We start from the raw sequence: 18,434 nt of genomic DNA, 5'->3' as shown, positions 1-18,434 counted from the left end.
ATTCAAACGTGTCTCAGGGTTCTCTCTTCATTCCTACCTGGACACATGTGTGACCAATAAAAAGTTGTTCATTATTGAGAGCAACTTCATAAAACCCTTTCTTATGAGGCAGAGTCGAGACTTTTGATCACTCCGAACCCGAATTTCTTTCGAGAAGGGATGGTTATTTCTCTCTCAACTTTTAAGGATGAGATTGTGTTCATTTATGTGTCAAACTTCTTATTACTAGTGTGCAGAATTTCCATGTCTTCTTAGCGCGTTGGATGCTATCATTTCGGAGAATTAGTAAGTTGGAAAAGTAGGTTTTGTGGGTATATCTCTAGTAAGCCCTCACGAGACTATAACTCGTCCACTAGGGACACCTAGGGGTTTAAAGGCTTGTTATACATGCTAAGTGTGACCGTAGCCTCGACGACACGAAGTTGTATGTATGTTTTAGAATTATTTTGTTTGATTTGCTCGAGGACTAGCAAAGTCTAAGTGTGGGGGAATTTGATAGGTGTTGTAAAACACCTAGTTTTATATCTATTGTTATGCTTTCTTTGCGAGTTTGTTGTAAAATATTTATCTTATGTTTGGTTGTGAGTTTATTTGGTACTTTGGAATCATATGGAGCAAAAGAAGGAGAAATTAGCCGTTTGGAGTGAAAAGAGCAAAAAGATCAATTCACAGGCATTATTTGGAGCAAGAGGAGTTATGCAGGAAATTAAACTGGCAGTCTCCTAGAATCACAATTGAACAAGGAATTAGGCTGTCGGTTCTCTGAAACGGACAAGCCATGTGTGAGCTAGTTAGCCCTTAATCATCAAGAGGGGTGCCAATAATAAATTCCTTTTCCTACACATAACCCAAAAGTCCGAGAGATTAGCTTTTATTTCATCTCCTCTCCCTGAAACCAATGGCGGCTCCATTGTTGTTGTCGAGCGATTCCACTGAACTGAAAATTAAGAGATGATTAAGAAGAATTAGGTGATGGGTTCCTGTGGTTGTTTTTCAAGGGTGAGAAGAATAAGAACTGGTGCTATGATGATGAGGTTGAACTCGATTTCAGAGAGGAAGAACAGAAAATCTAGGGTTTGTGTTTGTTGTTGGTTTGTGAAGAGATTGATGACTATTTGAGAGTTTGTTAAGGAATAGAAGATGGGTCTGAGACGAATTGGGGTTTTGAGAAGTCAGGCAAGTTGAACTGAAATAATGAGTGGTTGAGATGGTGAATTTGGGTTTCTGAATTGAGAATTTGGTAGCAAATTGGGTCGATTGTGTGTTGAACAAGATGCAGAATCTGTGTGTGGCTGCTATTTACGGTGCTAGCTGTAGCTGATTTGGCCTGACAAGTTCATTACAGGAGAAGCTCCAAATGGGATTTGCTATGTGATGTTGTTGAGGCAGAGATGAAGAATATCTGTTTTGCAGTGGGAGTAGCAATGAAATTGAAGGTGGTTTGTGCTTAGTTGGGATGAGTTGAAGCTGCTGAGATATGGAAATTGCAGAATGAGCCCGTGCAGCTGGATTGCAGAGAGGTTCTGGTATTAATGAGCTGAGCAAGGAAGTTACAGTGGTATAGAGGCGCAGATGATGGGGTTTGTGATGATTCTGTAAACAGGGAAGAGAAGATTGGTTCTGGTGCAGAGAGGAAATAATGAGTTTTGATAGAGATGAAAAGGGTTTTGGTTCTGTGATGAATTTGAGCAGAAGTTGATGATGCCATGGAGATTACAAGGCTGTAGAAGGTAGTCAGATGCTGTTGGTGCTGCGGTGAATTTGAAGAGAAGTGCAGGACAGGCCTGAGCTGCTGAGGCTATAAATGGTAAATGTTGTTGCAGGTGGTCTTGTTTGTGACTACAGGTGGTTGAACTGAGCCAAGCTGAGTTTCCATGGAAACGAGATTATCTCGTTAAGGATGAACTTGTTGTTTTGTCACTGAGATGTGGAGGAGCTCGAAATGGAAGACTGGAGTATGAGGGGCCTGAGCCGGATGCAGGAAGTGTTGGCTTGAAAGAGAAATCAATGGTTTGCTTATGATGTGAAGACATGATGCTACAGATTGATGCGGTTGATGTTGCTTGGGATTGATGGCACTGGTTGAGTTCAAGAGTGAGTTGCAGTTGCAGCTCAGATTCTGGTGGACTGAAATTGGTTCTACAGCTGCAACCGAAGATGATGGAGTTTGGGAGATGAAGTGCAGGAGCTGTTGGCGTTGCTTGCAGTTTGAACACGAAACTGAGACAGAGAATGGATTTTCTGTGAACGAATGAGTAACTGGTATTGGTCTAAGTTTAAGTGCAGGTATTGCAATTCAGTGACTTGAGCAAGTGGTAGTCTGAAGATGTGTGGGTTTAGTTTGAGCTCAAATGGAATTGGCAGAGCTGCAAGGTATGAATCCGAGAAGGTGACGTTAATGTTTGCAGTCAGGTTCAGAACGAGTAGCTGCTATCAGAACTGGTACAGGGGCATTGCAGGTTCATTGGCTGTAGTGCTGCTGAGTGGGTCGATAATTGGGTACTGTTGATTCAGGGTCGGAACTCAACTGAAATGGCTCGAGTCCGTGGCAGTGCTGATATGCTAAGTGGTGGTGTCGCAGGTGAGTGTTAAGCTCCTGACATGGAATGGCTTGATGCTGCTGTTGACGTTAAGATACAGCCAGTGAGAGTCTGCGAAAGAAATGGAAATTGAGGTTGGTTGAGACACTGGTGGTTGGTTAATGCTGCTGCTGGTAATGAGTTATTGAGCTGTGGTAAACTAGAAGGGTGTTGCTGCTTCTGAAGAAATGAGTTGAACTGTTGTTGCTGCGAGATGATGTTGTCGAATGGTATCTGGTGAATGAATGTTAGGTTTGCAGGGGAGAAGAAATTGGCCAAAAGTTGGCCTGGAAATTGCCTGAAAAGAAAGGAAACTCTGCCAGATTTTCTACTGAGGCGAGTTGACTCAGTGACCCGAGCTGACTCACTGGATATGGACCTGTTTGCAATGGGCTTCACTCATGGGCTGTTTCAGTTGTGGATTTTTTGTCAGATGGGCGTGTAACCTAAATCAGGTGAACGGAAGCTATAAAGATAAGATTTTTGACTTATATCACACATCTCCGGGAGGCGTAGTATCTTCTTCTACTACTTTTGTTCTAGGGTTTTGTACAGTCTTATTTCTTCTTCTTGTTTATGAACTCCATGGATATGATTAGATAACTCTCTTTTGGATAAAGAATAAGTTGGAGTTCCAATCATGATATTTATGCAATGAATTAGTTTTGTCTCCATATTTTGTTGATCATGATTCACTTTTAATATTGTTATATGATTTGAATGCATGTTTAGTTGAGTCGCGAATCGATTGAATTAGTTTTCATCTCTATTGCTGATTAGGGTTATTATACGCAAAAGTGATAATTCCTGATTGCAAGTAGCATAATTGTGAGTATTGGTTGAAGTGATACATCCTAGTAGTTACAAGTGGATCATAACCTTTGTTAAAACGGATTAGTGCTTTTACACGTTCGTTTGCATTGATTAGTCATATTTCATAGAACTTAGTGCTCTTAAGGAGTTAAACTTAATTGTGCTTTTACACTTTAAGTTGCTTTTTAGAAAGAATTCACATTCACATCTTTTAATGTGTTTGTTGATGATAAGAGGAAATTAGCGGGATATTCTTGCGATCAAGGTATCTAGGACTTTTGATAAAAGTTGAGATTAAATATCAATTCTAGTTATTGTTACAAATTCATGTTTGTGAATGAAAACTAATCCTTGACCAATATCTTCATCTTATTGATTTGCTTGTTTATTTCATTATTTGATTTTAATTTATTTTCCTTTACTTAAAAATCAGATATCCCCCCTTGTTTATATAGGAAACCGAAACAACTTGACAACCTAGATCCTCTATGTGGGAACGATCCTTTCTTACCCTTGCTATATTTTATATTTTGAGTAGTGAGAAAGTAATTTATTTTTGACGCATACGACATCGATCAAATTTTGGCGCCGTTGTCGAAGAGGCAGCGGTTGTCACTTGTTTTTGGTTTCTTATTTTCTTGTTTTTAGTTTTGTTTTATTTTCTGGTTTTTAACCTTGTTTTGAGAATCCTGTTTCAGGTACTTATTTCTCATGGATGGAGCATATTGGAACAGTGGATACGGTTTCCAAGAATCTCAACAACATGACAACTTCCAACAATTCCAGGGGTATAATCAAAACCAATTCATTTGCTATGACCAATATTCCATGGATCCTTATGGTTTTCCTCAACAACCTTATGGCGGGTATGTGCGTGAACAACCACAAGAAAGGGAGGATTCTTATGCTAGTGAAAAAAAAGTCTCTGACTTTCTAGACAAAGTTTCCAACTTTGTACAACAAGAGTTCCAAAAAGATAAAGAGGCTACAGAAGAGCAGCCCCAAGAACTTCGTGAAGGTATTGCTAACTTACAAAGAGGTATTGATCAAATCAAAGAAGAAAAGTATGAGGAAGAACTTTGCTTTAAAAACAATAACTATTATAATGTGCCTATGGTTTGTGATGAATATTTGATTGATGCTAATGTTGAAAAGGGCCAAACTTTGGGGTCTTTCGTTGATAATTGTGTAGCTACCTCAACTGTTGATCTTAATAATGATCATTCACCTATTCAAAAGGATGAGATTGAGATTAGCAACACTAAATTCAACGAGATCCAATCTTATGTTAACTATGAAAGTGATGATGATTATTAAGATACATCGCTTGAACCAACTCATGGTGACATTTCCCAAAGGTGTACATCGAAATCTTTTTGTGATCAAGATGAAGACGAAGAGGAATATGTTGACACTTGTGTAGATTACTCAAGCATTAATCTTTATAATGATCAAGAGCCTATTCAAAGGGTGGAGTTTGAGGATGATGCATTTTTGAGTCTTCTAAAAAAGTTTCTTATAGCGAAATTTGGAGCCGGAAAAGAGTATGTGCCTTACAACGAAGGGGAGTGTGTTGAGAATGAAACCGATATGACCAATATTATGGAAGACCCAATTGAGCTTGCAAAGAATTGTAATGATGATGTTTATGTCGAGACTTTGGTTAAGACAGAAACGGACGAAGAATGGTTGCAAGGTTTGATAGAGGACCATGATATAAAAGTGGTGAGTAATTCACTTGAGTTTTTCAAGGATGAAGAGGATACCGTGATACAAGAGATTGTGCAAGGTTTGTCTAACCCTTTGCATATTGTTTCTTCTCCTTTACCTCTTGTTGGTTTGAATGTATGTGCTTCGAGAATATTGTTGAATGACTTTGTTTCTCGATTTCCACCATTAGAAACATTTGATTCTCATATTATGAATGTTTGCATAAAAGAAACCATAGAAGTTCCTGAATTTTATGTTTCTTATACACTTCCAAGTGTGGACAAGAATAAGTGTGGGAGAAACTTCTATTGGGCTATAGCTTCACTTTTTCTTTATTATACTAATGTTTGTGTGAAGTTACTATTTGCAAAACAGGTTACATGGAAGGATCCCCAACTTTTCATATTGTTGGTGTATGGGGAATTCGTCTTGCAAGTTGGGCTGACGACTTTAAACCAAGCGCTAAATGGGAGGCAACCCATAGGATGAGTATTTCTTGTCTTGTATTTATTTCTTGTCTTGTTTTTAGCTTTTTCTTGTCTCGTATTTAATTTTTATGATTTCTTGTCGCATATCATTATATGATTTCCCACCTTGACTTTATTTGGACGATTCAATTTACATTGAGGACAATGTAAAGTTTAAGTGTGGGGGAGTGGTTGCATTTGCATTGTAAATTTTTCATGAAATTTTCAACTTTTGTGTAAAATAGTGAATAAGAAAACTCCAACTTGTGGTTAGTTTAGAGTCACATAGTATACATGTCACTAAGATTACATCGAGATTCTCACAAGAGTGACTGAACTTAGATATGACAGAGAACATGATCGGGTTTCTTACTTGTATGAGAGTTAAAGTTGGATTTAACCATCCCAGTGGCAAATGAGGTGCATACTGAATTCGGTATTAGATTTGTGATCCCCTATAGTGGAGACTACCCATGTTACATCATGAGAGGCACCGACCTTCACTTTTTTGTACCTGTCTAAATATGTGCTTTTAGAGTGTGTATCACCGTACGTAAACTCCGGGTAGAATGGCGATCTACCCAACCTCCTACCAATAAAAGCACTATTTTGATCTCTTGAGTGCTATTTTATCAATCATGAATGGTGACATCGAATTACTAACTTACATACCACTTGTAATCTTGTTCGTAGTTAGCACCATCCACTTTATCTCTCTCTACACCGACAGGTCCATAGAAACACTATCATCATCAACAAGAGGAGCATCATAAATTCGAAGGAAAGTTGAAGACGTTTTAAGGTTTATAAGCAACAGTACAGAAATGAGCAGATTTCAGATTCAAGTAAAGCAACAAGACAAGGAGCAGAATTTTTACAAGTTGAAGACTATTGTACAAGAATGAAGATTATTAAGATGAGAATTCAAGAAGTTTGTGATATCGAGACATACAAGTTATCGAGCGGTAAAGTACTTACACCATGGACTTTGTACTTGCATTTTTATTTTTATCTTTATTTTGTATTTGTATTATTTTCTCTTGTCTCAAAAAAAAAAAAGACGAGAAATTTTGTTAGGTCCATCATTAGTTTTAATTTTTTTTTTGTTTATTTTCATTTTGTATTTATTTTATTTATCTTGCATTTTTAAAAAAAAAAGAGAAAAGAAAAAAAAAATAATCATTGCATCATATTTTTGTTTGTTTAGTTCGCTTTTGGTTTTGTATTTATTCAATAAAGCCAATGGTAGAAGAAATATCCGTGATGAAGGTTCAACCAACAAGAAATTAGAGGAAAGAATCTCATTGTCAAGATTCTACGAAGTCCAAGATTTCATCATCAAGAGTTGAAAACCGAAGACGAAGATGAAAACAAGGATTGAAGACCGAAGACGTTTCTATGGATGCTGTGAGAGTGGTGCTAACTGCACGTTGAACGGATAACGAGGTAAGTAAGCATATTCCCACCTTTTTTAAGTGGTTGATTTCCTTTCTTAGAGATCGTCAGAAAAAGGGTTTTCAAAATGAATAAAAGATGTGGGTTTTCAAAACAATTCGGAGGGTTTTTACCTTCCCACCATTCAAACGTGTCTCAGGGTTCTCTCTTCATTCCTACCTGGACACATGTGTGACCCATAAAAAGTTGTTTATTATTGAGAGAAACTTCATAAAACCCTTTCTTGTGAGGCAGAGTCGAGACTTTTGATCACTCTGAACCCGAATTTCTTTCGAGAAGGGATGGTTATTTCTCTCTCAACTTTTAAGGATGAGATTGTGTTCATTTATGTGTCTAACTTCTTATTACTAGTGTGCAGAATTTCTATGTCTTCTTAGCGCGTTGGATGCTATCATTTCGGAGAACTAGTAAGTTGGAAAAGTAAGTTTTGTGGGTATATCTCTAGTAAGCCCTCACGAGACTATAACTCGTCCACTAGGGACACCTAGGGGTTTAAAGGCTTGTTATACGTGCTAAGTGTGACCGTAGCCTCGACGACACGAAGTTGTATGTATGTTTTAGAATTATTTTGTTTGATTTGCTCGAGGACTAGCAAAGTCTAAGTGTGGGGGAATTTGATAGGTGTTGTAAAACACCTAGTTTTATATCTATTGTTTATGCTTTCTTTGCGAGTTTGTTGTAAAATATGTATCTTATGTTTGGTTTTGAGTTTATTAGGCAATTTGGAGTCATATGGAGCAAAAGAAGAAGAAATTAGACGTTTGGAGTGAAAAGAGCAAAAAGATCGATTCACAGGCATTATTTGGAGCAAGAGGAGTTATGCACGAAATTAAACTGGCAGTCTCCTAGAATCACAATTGAACAAGGAATTAGGCTGTCGGTTCTCTGAAACCGAAAAGCCATGTATGAGCTTGTTAGCCCTTAATCATCAAGAGGGGTGCCAATAATAAATTCCTTTTCCTACACATAACCCAAAAGTCCGAGAGATTAGATTTTATTTCATCTCCTCTCCCTGAAACCAATCGCGACTCAATTGCTGTTGTCGAGCGATTCCACTGAACTGAAAATTAAGAGATGATTAAGAAGAATTAGGTGATAGGTTCTTGTGGTTGTTTTTCAAGGGTGAGAAGAATAAGAACTGGTGCTATGATGATGAGGTTGAACTCGATTTCAGAGAGGAAGAACAGAAAATCTAGGGTTTGTGTTTGTTGTTGGTTTATGAGGAGATTGATGACTATTTGAGAGTTTGTTAAGGAATAGAAGATGGGTCTGAGACGAATTGGGGTTTTGAGAAGTCAGGCAAGTTGAACTGAAATAATGAGTGGTTGAGATGGTGAATTTGGGTTTCTGAATTGAGAATTTGGTAGCAAATTGGGTCGATTGTGTGTTGAACAAGAAGCAGAATCTTTGTGTGGCTGCTATTTACGGTGCTAGCTGTAGCTGATTTGGCCTGACAGGTTCATTACAGGAGAAGCTCCAAATGGGATTTGATATGTGATGTTGTTGAGGCAGAGATGAAGAATATCTGTTTTGCAGTGGGAGCGGCAATGGAATTGAAGGTTGTTTGTGCTTAGTTGGGATGAGTTGAAGCTGCTGAGATATGGAAATTGCAGAATGAGCCCGTGCAGCTGGATTGCAGTGAGGTTCTGGTATTAATGAGATGAGAAAGGAAGTTACAGTGGTATAGAGGCGCAGATGATGGGGTTTGTGATGATCCGGTAAACAGGGAAGAGAAGATTGGTTCTGGTGCAGAGAGGAAATAATGAGTTTTGATAGAGATGAAAAGGCTTTTGGTTCTGTGATGAATTTGAGCACAAGTTGATGATGCCATGGAGATTACAAGGTTGTAGAAGGTAGTCAGATGTTGTTGGTGCTGCGGTGAATTTGAAGAGAAGTGCAGGACAGGCCTGAGCTGCTGAGGCTATAAATGATAAATGTTGTTGCAGGTGGTCTTGTTTGTGACTACAGGTGGTTGAACTGAGCCAAGATGAGTTTCCATGGAAACGAGATTATCTCGTTAAGGATGAACTTGTTGTTTTGTCACTGAGATGTGGAGGAGCTCGAAATGGAAGACTGGAGTATGAGGGGCCTGAGCCGGATGCAGGAAGTGTTGGCTTGAAAGAGAAATCAATGGTTTGCTTATGATGTGAAGACATGATGCTACAGATTGATGCGGTTGATGTTGCTTGGGATTGATGGCACTGGTTGAGTTCAAGAGTGAGTTGCACTTGCAGCTCAGATTCTGGTGGACTGAAATTGGTTCTGCAGCTGCAACCGAAGATGATGGATGTTTGGGAGATGAAGTACAGGAGCTGTCGGCGTTGCTTGTAGTTTAAACACGAAACTGAGACAGAGAAAGGATTTTCTGTGAATGAATGAGTAACTGGTATTGGTCTAAGTTTAAGTGCAGGTATTGCAATTCAGTGACTTGAGCAAGTGGTAGTCTGAAGATGTGTGGGTTTAGTTTGAGCTCAAATGGAATTGGCAGAGCTGCAAGGTATGAATCCGAGAAGGTGACGTTAATGTTTGCAGTCAGGTTCAGAATGAGTAGCTCCTATCAGAACTGGTGCAGGGGCATTGCAGGTGCATTGGCTGTAGTGCTGTTGTGTGTATGGATAATTGGGTATTGTGGATTCAGGGTCGGAACTCAACTGAAATGGCTCGAGTCCGTGGCAGTGTTGATATGCTAAGTGGTGGTGTTGCGGGTGAGTGTTAAGCTCCTGACATGGAATGGCTTGATGCTGCTGTTGACGTTAAGATACAGGCAGTGAGAGTCGGCGAAAGAAATGGAAATTGAGGTTGATTGAGACACTGGTGGTTGGTTAATGCTGCTGCTGGTAATGAGTTATTGAGCTGTGGTAAACTAGAAGGTTGTTGCTGCTTCTGAAGAAATGAGTTGAATTGTTGTTGCTGCGAGATGATGTTGTCGAATGGTATCTGGTGAATGAATGTTAGGTTTGCAGGGGAGAAGAAATTGGCCAAAAGTTGGCCTGGAAATTGCCTGAAAAGAAAGGAAATTCTGCCAGATTTTCTACTGAGGCGAGTTGACTCAGTGACCCGAGCTGACTCACTGGACATGGACCTGTTTGCAATGGGCTTCACTCATGGGCTGTTTCAGTTGTGGATTTTTTGGCAGATGGGCGTGTGACCTAAATCAGGTGAAGGGAAGCTATAAAGAGAATATTTTTGACTTATATCACACATCTCCAGGAGGCATAATATCTTCTTCTACTACTTTTATCCTAGGGTTTTGAACATGATAGTCTTATTTCTTTTTCTTGTTTATGAACTCCATGGATATGATTAGATAACTCTCTTTTGGTTAAGGAATAAGTTGGAGTTCCAATCATGATATTTATGCAATGAATTAGTTTTGTCTTCATATTTTGTTGATCATGATTCAATTTTAATATTGTTATATGATTTGAATGCATGTTTAGTCGAGTCGCGAATCGATTGAATTAGTTTTCATCTCTATTGCTGATTAGGGTTATTATACGCAAAAGTGATAATTCCTGATTGCAAGTAGCATAATTGTGAGTATTGGTTGTAGTGATACATCCTAGTAGTTACAAGTGGATCATAACCTTTGTTAAAACGGATTAGTGCTTTTACACGTTCGTTTGCATTGATTAGTCTTATTTCATAGAACTTAGTGCTCTTAAGGAGTTAAAGTTAATTGTGCTTTTACACTTTAAGTTGCTTTTTAGGAAGAATTCACATTCGCATCTTTTAATGTGTTTGTTGATGATATAAGGAAATTAGCGGGATATTCTTGCGATCAAGGTATCCTAGGACATTTGATAAAATTTAAGATTAAATATCAATTCTAGTTATTGTTACAAATTCATGTTTGTGAATGAAAACTAATCCTTGACCAATATCTTCATCTTATTGATTTGCTTGTTTATTTCATTATTTGATTTTAGTTTATTTTCCTTTACTTAAAAATCAGAAATCCCCCTTGTTTATATAGGAAATCGAAACAACTTGACAACCTAGATCCTCTCTGTGGGAACGATCCTTTCTTATCCTTGCTATGTTTTATATTTTGAGTAGTGAGAAAGTAATTTATTTTTGACGCATACGACTGCGATCAAATTTTGGCGTTTCAGGTACTTATTTTATTTTCTGGTTTTTAACCTTGTTTTGAGAATCGCGTTTCAGGTACTTATTTCTCATGGATGGAGCATATTGGAACAATGGATACGGTTTCCAACAATCTCAACAACATGACAACTTCCAACAATTCCAGGGGTATAATCAAAACCAATTCATTAGATATGACCAATATTCCATGGATCCTTATGATTTTCCTCAACAACCTTATGGCGGGTATTTGTGTGAAAAACCACAAGGATGGGAGGATTCTTATGCTCGTGAACAAAAAGTCTTTGACTTTCTAGACAAAGTTTCCAACTTTGTACAACAAGAGTTCCAAAAAGATAAAGAGGCTACAGAAGGGCAGCTCCAAGAACTTCGTGAAGGTATTGCTAACTTACAAAGAGGTATTGATCAAATCAAAGAAGAAAGGTACGAGGAAGAACTTTGCTTTAAAAACAATAACTATTCTAATGTGCCTATGGTTTGTGATGAATATTTGATTGATGCTAATGTTGAAAAGGGCCAACCTTTGGGTCTTTCGTTGATAATTGTGTAGCTACCTCAACTCTTGATCTTAATAATGTTCATTCACCTATTCAAAAGGATGAGATTGAGATTGGCAACATTAAATTCAGCGAGATCCAATCTTATGTTAACTATGAAAGTGATGATGATTATGAAGATATATCGCATGAACCAACTCATGGTGACATTTCCCAAAGGTGTACAGCGGAATCTTTTTGGGATCAAGATGAAGACGAAGAGGAATATGTTGACACTTGTGTAGATTACTCAAGCATTAATCTTTATAATGATCAAGAGCCTATTCAAAGGGTGGAGCTTGAGGATGATGCATTTTTGAGTCTTCTAAAAAAGTTTCTTATAGCGAAATTTGGAGCCGCAAAAGAGTGTTGCTGCTTCTGAAGAAATGAGTTGAATTGTTGTTGCTGCGAGATGATGTTGTCGAATGGTATCTGGTGAATGAATGTTAGGTTTGCAGGGGAGAAGAAATTGGCCAAAAGTTGGCCTGGAAATTGCCTGAAAAGAAAGGAAATTCTGCCAGATTTTCTACTGAGGCGAGTTGACTCAGTGACCCGAGCTGACTCACTGGACATGGACCTGTTTGCAATGGGCTTCACTCATGGGCTGTTTCAGTTGTGGATTTTTTGGCAGATGGGCGTGTGACCTAAATCAGGTGAAGGGAAGCTATAAAGAGAATATTTTTGACTTATATCACACATCTCCAGGAGGCATAATATCTTCTTCTACTACTTTTATCCTAGGGTTTTGAACATGATAGTCTTATTTCTTTTTCTTGTTTATGAACTCCATGGATATGATTAGATAACTCTCTTTTGGTTAAGGAATAAGTTGGAGTTCCAATCATGATATTTATGCAATGAATTAGTTTTGTCTTCATATTTTGTTGATCATGATTCAATTTTAATATTGTTATATGATTTGAATGCATGTTTAGTCGAGTCGCGAATCGATTGAATTAGTTTTCATCTCTATTGCTGATTAGGGTTATTATACGCAAAAGTGATAATTCCTGATTGCAAGTAGCATAATTGTGAGTATTGGTTGTAGTGATACATCCTAGTAGTTACAAGTGGATCATAACCTTTGTTAAAACGGATTAGTGCTTTTACACGTTCGTTTGCATTGATTAGTCTTATTTCATAGAACTTAGTGCTCTTAAGGAGTTAAAGTTAATTGTGCTTTTACACTTTAAGTTGCTTTTTAGGAAGAATTCACATTCGCATCTTTTAATGTGTTTGTTGATGATATAAGGAAATTAGCGGGATATTCTTGCGATCAAGGTATCCTAGGACATTTGATAAAATTTAAGATTAAATATCAATTCTAGTTATTGTTACAAATTCATGTTTGTGAATGAAAACTAATCCTTGACCAATATCTTCATCTTATTGATTTGCTTGTTTATTTCATTATTTGATTTTAGTTTATTTTCCTTTACTTAAAAATCAGAAATCCCCCTTGTTTATATAGGAAATCGAAACAACTTGACAACCTAGATCCTCTCTGTGGGAACGATCCTTTCTTATCCTTGCTATGTTTTATATTTTGAGTAGTGAGAAAGTAATTTATTTTTGACGCATACGACTGCGATCAAATTTTGGCGTTTCAGGTACTTATTTTATTTTCTGGTTTTTAACCTTGTTTTGAGAATCGCGTTTCAGGTACTTATTTCTCATGGATGGAGCATATTGGAACAATGGATACGGTTTCCAACAATCTCAACAACATGACAACTTCCAACAATTCCAGGGGTATAATCAAAACCAATTCATTAGATATGACCAATATTCCATGGATCCTTATGATTTTCCTCAACAACCTTATGGCGGGTATTTGTGTGAAAAACCACAAGGATGGGAGGATTCTTATGCTCGTGAACAAAAAGTCTTTGACTTTCTAGACAAAGTTTCCAACTTTGTACAACAAGAGTTCCAAAAAGATAAAGAGGCTACAGAAGGGCAGCTCCAAGAACTTCGTGAAGGTATTGCTAACTTACAAAGAGGTATTGATCAAATCAAAGAAGAAAGGTACGAGGAAGAACTTTGCTTTAAAAACAATAACTATTCTAATGTGCCTATGGTTTGTGATGAATATTTGATTGATGCTAATGTTGAAAAGGGCCAACCTTTGGGTCTTTCGTTGATAATTGTGTAGCTACCTCAACTCTTGATCTTAATAATGTTCATTCACCTATTCAAAAGGATGAGATTGAGATTGGCAACATTAAATTCAGCGAGATCCAATCTTATGTTAACTATGAAAGTGATGATGATTATGAAGATATATCGCATGAACCAACTCATGGTGACATTTCCCAAAGGTGTACAGCGGAATCTTTTTGGGATCAAGATGAAGACGAAGAGGAATATGTTGACACTTGTGTAGATTACTCAAGCATTAATCTTTATAATGATCAAGAGCCTATTCAAAGGGTGGAGCTTGAGGATGATGCATTTTTGAGTCTTCTAAAAAAGTTTCTTATAGCGAAATTTGGAGCCGCAAAAGAGTATGTGCATTACAACGAAGAGGAGTGTGTTGAGAATGAAACCGATATGACCAATATTGTGGAAGACCCAATTGAGCTTGCAAAGAATTGTAATGATGATGTTTATGTCGAGACTTTGGTTAAGACAGAAACGGACGAAGAATGGTTGCAAGGTTTGATAGAGGACCATGATATAAAAGTGGTGAGTAATTCACTTGAGTTTTTCAAGGATGAAGAGGATACCGTGATACAAGAGATTATGCAAGGTTTGTCTAACCCTTTGCATATTGTTTCTTCTCCTTTACCTCTTGTTGGTTTGAATGTATGTGCTTCGAGCATATTGTTGAATGACTTTGTTTCTCGATTTCCACCATTAGAAACATTTGATTCTCATATTATGAATGTTTGCATAGAAGAAACCATAGAAGTTCCTGAATTTTATGTTCTTTATACACTTCCAAGTGTGGACAAGAATAAGTGTGGGGGAAACTTCTATTGGGCTATAGCTTCACTTTTGCTTTATTATACTAATGTTTGTGTGAAGTTAGTATTTGCAAAACAGGTTACATGGAAGGATCCCCAACTTTTCAGATTGTTGGTGCATGGGGAATTCGTCTTGCAAGTTGGGCTGACGACTTTAAACCAAACGCTAAATGGGAGGAAACTCATAGGATGAGTATTTCTTGTCTTGTATTTATATCTTGTCTTGTTTTTAGCCTTTTCTTGTCTCGTATTTACTTTTTATGATTTCTTGTCGCATATCATTATATGATTTCCCACCTTAACTTTATTTGGACGATTCAATTTACATTGAGGACAATGTAAAGTTTAAGTGTGGGGGAGTAGTTACATTTGCATTGTAAATTTTTCATGAAATTTTCAACTTTTGTGTAAAATAGTGAATAAGAAAACTCCAACTTGTGGTTAGTTTTGAGTCACATAGTATATATGTCGCTAAGATTACATCGAAATTCTCACAAGAGTGACTGAACTTAGAAATGACAGAGAACATGATCGGGTTTCTTACTTGTATGAGAGTTAAAGTTGGATTTAACCATCCCAGTGGCAAATGAGGTGCATACTGAATTCGGTATTAGATTTGTGATCCCCTATAGTGGAGACTACCCATGTTACATCATGAGAGGCACCGACCTTCACTTCTTTGTACCTGTCTAAATATGTGCTTTTAGAGTGTGTATCACCGTACGTAAACTCCGGGTAGAATGGCGATCTACCCAACCTCCTACCAATAAAAGCACTATTTTGATCTCTTGAGTGTTATTTTATCAATCATGAACGGTGACATCGAATTACTAACTTACATACCACTTGTAATCTTGTTCGCAGTTAGCACCATCCACTTTATCTCTCTCTACACCGACAGGTCCATAGAAACACTATCATCATCAACAAGAGGAGCATCATAAATTCGAAGGAAAGTTGAAGACGTTTTAAGGTTTATAAGCAACAGTACAGAAATGAGCAGATTTCAGATTCAAGTAAAGCAACAAGACAAGGAGCAAAATTTTTACAAGTTGAAGACTATTGTACAAGAATGAAGATTATTAAGATGAGAATTCAAGAAGTTTGTGATATCGAGACATACAAGTTATCGAGCGGTAAAGTACTTACACCATGGCCTTTGTACTTGCATTTTTATTTTTATCTTTATTTTGTATTTGTATTATTTTCTCTTGTCTCAAAAAAAAATACAATAGAAATTTTGTTAGGTCCATCATTAGTTTTAATTTTTTTTGTTTATTTTCATTTTGTATTTATGTTATTTATCTTGCATTTAAAAAAAAAGAAGAAAAGAAAAAAAAAAAAAAGAGAAAAAAAAATCATTGCATCATATTTTGGTTTGTTTAGTTCGCTTTTGGTTTTGTATTTATTCAATAAAGCCAATGGAAGAAGAAATATCCGTAATGAAGTTTCAAGCAACAAGAAATTAGAGGAAAGAATCTCATTGTCAAGATTCTACGAAGTTCAAGATTTCATCATCAAGAGTTGAAAACCGAAGACGAAGATGAAAACAAAGATTGAAGACCGAAGACGTTTCTATGGATGCTGTGAGAGTGGTGCTAACTGCACGTTGAACGGATAACGAGGTAAGTAAGCATATTCCCACCTTTCTTAAGTGGTTGATTTCCTTTCTTAGAGATCGTCAGAAAAAAGGGTTTTCAAAATGAATAAAAGATGTGGGTTTTCAAAACAATTCGGAGGGTTTTTACCTCCCCACCATTCAAACGTGTCTCAGGGTTCTCTCTTCATTCCTACCTGGACACATGTGTGACCCATAAAAAACTGTTTATTATTGAGAGCAAGTTCATAAAACCCTTTCTTGTGAGGTAGAGTCGAGACTTTTGATCACTCCGAACCCGAATTTCTTTCAAGAAGGGATGGTTATTTCTCTCTCAACTTTTAAGGATGAGATTGTGTTCATTTATGTGTCTAAATTCTTATTACTAGTGTGCAGAATTTCCATGTCTTCTTAGCGCGTTGGATGCTATCATTTCGGAGAACTAGTAAGTTGGAAAAGTAGGTTTTGTGGGTATATCTCTAGTAATCCATCGAGACTATAAATGATAAATGTTGTTTCAGGTGGTCTTGTTTGTGACTACAGGTGGTTGAACTGAGCCAAGCTGAGTTTCCATGGAAACGAGATTATCTCGTTAAGGATGAACATGTTTTTTTGTCACTGAGATGTGGAGGAGCTCGAAATGGAAGACTGGAGTATGATGGGTCTGAGCCGGATGTAGGAAGTGTTGGCTTGAAAGAGAAATCAATGGTTTGCTTATGATGTGAAGACATGATGCTACAGATTGATGCGGTTGATGTTGCTTGGGATTGATGGCACTGGTTGAGTTCAAGAGTGAGTTGCACTTGCAGCTCAGATTCTGGTGGACTGAAATTGGTTCTGCAGCTGCAACCGAAGATGATGGATGTTTGGGAGATGAAGTACAGGAGCTGTCGGCGTTGCTTGTAGTTTAAACACGAAACTGAGACAGAGAAAGGATTTTCTGTGAATGAATGAGTAACTGGTATTGGTCTAAGTTTAAGTGCAGGTAATGCAATTCAGTGACTTGAGCAAGTGGTAGTCTGAAGATGTGTGGGTTTAGTTTGAGCTCAAATGGAATTGGCAGAGCTGCAAGGTATGAATCCGAGAAGGTGACGTTAATGTTTGCAGTCAGGTTCAGAATGAGTAGCTCCTATCAGAACTGGTGCAGGGGCATTGCAGGTGCATTGGCTGTAGTGCTGTTGTGTGTATGGATAATTGGGTATTGTGGATTCAGGGTCGGAACTCAACTGAAATGGCTCGAGTCCGTGGCAGTGTTGATATGCTAAGTGGTGGTGTTGCGGGTGAGTGTTAAGCTCCTGACATGGAATGGCTTGATGCTGCTGTTGACGTTAAGATACAGGCAGTGAGAGTCGGCGAAAGAAATGGAAATTGAGGTTGATTGAGACACTGGTGGTTGGTTAATGCTGCTGCTGGTAATGAGTTATTGAGCTGTGGTAAACTAGAAGGGTGTTGCTGCTTCTGAAGAAATGAGTTGAATTGTTGTTGCTGCGAGATGATGTTGTCGAATGGTATCTGGTGAATGAATGTTAGGTTTGCAGGGGAGAAGAAATTGGCCAAAAGTTGGCCTGGAAATTGCCTGAAAAGAAAGGAAATTCTGCCAGATTTTCTACTGAGGCGAGTTGACTCAGTGACCCGAGCTGACTCACTGGACATGGACCTGTTTGCAATGGGCTTCACTCATGGGCTGTTTCAGTTGTGGATTTTTTGGCAGATGGGCGTGTGACCTAAATCAGGTGAAGGGAAGCTATAAAGAGAATATTTTTGACTTATATCACACATCTCCAGGAGGCATAATATCTTCTTCTACTACTTTTATCCTAGGGTTTTGAACATGATAGTCTTATTTCTTTTTCTTGTTTATGAACTCCATGGATATGATTAGATAACTCTCTTTTGGTTAAGGAATAAGTTGGAGTTCCAATCATGATATTTATGCAATGAATTAGTTTTGTCTTCATATTTTGTTGATCATGATTCAATTTTAATATTGTTATATGATTTGAATGCATGTTTAGTCGAGTCGCGAATCGATTGAATTAGTTTTCATCTCTATTGCTGATTAGGGTTATTATACGCAAAAGTGATAATTCCTGATTGCAAGTAGCATAATTGTGAGTATTGGTTGTAGTGATACATCCTAGTAGTTACAAGTGGATCATAACCTTTGTTAAAACGGATTAGTGCTTTTACACGTTCGT

General features: G+C 37.7%; 1 long non-coding RNA gene across 1 annotated transcript; it reads left to right on the top strand.

The window, feature by feature from the left end:
- The first annotated feature begins 895 nt into the window (after positions 1-895).
- Positions 896-18,260, top strand: LOC113274921. The gene is made up of 2 exons (XR_003323319.1): positions 896-1,823; positions 16,758-18,260. It is a non-coding gene; the product is annotated as an uncharacterized LOC113274921 (long non-coding RNA).
- The last annotated feature ends 174 nt before the right edge of the window (positions 18,261-18,434 follow it).

The sequence above is a fragment of the Papaver somniferum genome, chromosome 4 (genome assembly GCF_003573695.1).
Source record: "Papaver somniferum cultivar HN1 chromosome 4, ASM357369v1, whole genome shotgun sequence".
NCBI lineage: Eukaryota > Viridiplantae > Streptophyta > Magnoliopsida > Ranunculales > Papaveraceae > Papaver > Papaver somniferum.
The sequence above is the reverse complement of the archived record's forward strand: the minus strand, read 5'-3'. Positions and strand labels throughout refer to the sequence as shown.